This window comes from Penaeus chinensis, chromosome 8 (genome assembly GCF_019202785.1).
Source record: "Penaeus chinensis breed Huanghai No. 1 chromosome 8, ASM1920278v2, whole genome shotgun sequence".
In the NCBI taxonomy this organism is placed as follows: Eukaryota; Metazoa; Arthropoda; class Malacostraca; order Decapoda; family Penaeidae; genus Penaeus; species Penaeus chinensis.
The window spans coordinates 40,063,650-40,066,149 of NC_061826.1; positions in this window are offsets into that span (position 1 = coordinate 40,063,650).

Sequence of the window (2,500 nt, forward strand, 5' to 3'; positions counted from 1 at the left end):
TATGTGAATATTTAGTTTATCTTCCTTATTTTCCACCATACTTCATCAGCATTACAATTTAGTGAGGTTAGCAAAGTTCCCTTGTCGCGTTTGACAATAAATTTACGAAAACGAAAGACTTTTTATACCATCAACACAGACATCGTAATACAGTAAACCACATTTAATTAATATATGAAATGTGGTTCACTGTATAATGAAGCCTGTAGTGATAGCATAAAACTGTCAAGTCATTTTTTTTCGTAAATTTAATGTCAAATGCGATAAGACAACTTTCTCAGTCTCGTTCAGAATTGCATTGTTGATGAACTTTAGTGCAAAATGGAGTGAAGTGAAGTGACACGGAATGACGTGTAGAAATGAAGTGATGTGAAGTGAAGGGAAGGGAAGTAGATATTAATGTATTGTTGAAAGTGCCGGACATGATTTGACTCTAATATTTTTCTCTATTTCTTTGACATTTCATTTCTCTTTATGCGAAGATGTAGTCAAAGGTTTTATAGTTTCACTGAACCATAATATCATTATCAATCCTTTATACATATATATTCTTGTATATACAGAGAACGGTCCAAACCTGTGGATGTCTTATATAAGATATATACAATTAATATTCTTGCACATATTAATTTCATCAATTGATTTTTAAGTTCACATACTCCATGAATTCATAAACACTTGTATCCTCATTTACATACACCGTTAATTCTAAACCTAGCGAAATATCTAAGGTATGCCACTTTATAACTGCTTTCGAGCTCTTAACTAATTAAGTTTGTTAGGAAACGTTATAAAATTAATGGTGTTTGTAAAGAAATAAAACTATATTTTACAGCAGTACTTTGATAACACAGAACTCCAACTGTTGATATATAAGAAACAACTCTATCGGTGTTATTGTTAATATATAATGCGCAATTCTTGAAGGAAATACTAAATTATTACTTAAACAAATGAGTAAGCGCATTTTCCGGTGTAAATTGCAAATAGTTTTATATCTAAGTCATTCAGATTCGAAGATTTCTGAGCGTGAGACATGAGCGCTAGAAAATGTAATTACACAGACATTCAGCAGATGTCCATTTCACTTTTTTTGGCAAGTAATTTCACATTTATGATTACCTCTGTATATCAATTTCGCTGATAAGCATGTTGATGCACACACACACGCACACGCGCGCGTGTACACACACACACACACACACACACACACACACACACACACACACACACACACACACACACACACACACAGGAGCTCTCATGGTCAAATCATCCTCATACAGACTCTACATGCTCCGCCGATTGAAGTCACTTGGCCTTACAAAATCGAATTGTTCATGATCTTCCAAATGTTCATATTCCCCAGACTCACGGACGCATCACCCGCATGGTCATCTAGCCTGAACAACACAGCTAAGTAGGCTAGAAAATTTTCAAAAGAGAGCAGTCTGAATCATTCTTGGACATGTAGAGAACAGCCATGACAACGCCCTCGACACCCTCGGCCTCGCAACCCTAAAGGACCTCTTCACCTGCAATCGAGTTAGCGAGCAGGTGTTGGGCAACCCCGTCCTCCCCCTGTTACCACCACCCCCACCCTCCCGGCACCCTTGCCATGTGTAGTGACTCCCGACACTCGGCAACATACATCACGGGAATGCTTACTGACCATGCGGTATTATCCTAAATTGTCCACCATTTGTTACTCTTAGTAGTTCTCGATGCCAGCACGAGATGTCATTGTTACCCGGGATCATTAGGGAGTCTGGTCGTGATGCTCAGAGGCTATATTAGCATCAAAGGGATAGCGCAGAGTCAACCTTTAAACTTTAAAGTTTATTAAAACACGTTAAATCAAAGACAAACAAATAGATAAACACGTATACTAAAACAAACGAAATGAGTGCTTAAAACGAAAACAGCTAAAAAAAAAAAAAAAAAAGGAAATGCTAAACACGGAGCAAAAAATGCTACAAAATATATTAGATATTGAACAAAATTGTAAAGTTGACATCTCTGTTTCAGACATCTTTATTAAAATACTTGTTCCACAATTAATAATTCTAGTAAGTTGATAAGGATAAACGATAAGGAACAGTGAAGGAATTTTCCTATATTTAGCCCGTCCGTTTTCGGGAGATGAAAGGACGAGAGAGTCCATTGTCTGTCAGATGCTGGTCACGTGATTATAATAAACTTTCCCATAAGTAGAAAACATTCTCTCTCTTTCTCTCTCTCTCTCTCTCTCTCTCTCTCTCTCTCTCTCTCTCTCTCTCTCTCTCTCTCTCTCTCTCTCTCTCTCTCTCTCTCTCTCTCTCTCTCTCTCTCTCTCTCCTCTTCCCCCCTACCTCTCTCTGTCTGTGATTTGATAATAACAATCAACATTATTGGTCCATCTTATCACTTTTTACCCATTCGCTTCATCTGTACTTCTAAATATTCTCAATGACATAAGAGATAGACAGACCCCATTAATATTCCATGATGTTTGCTTTAA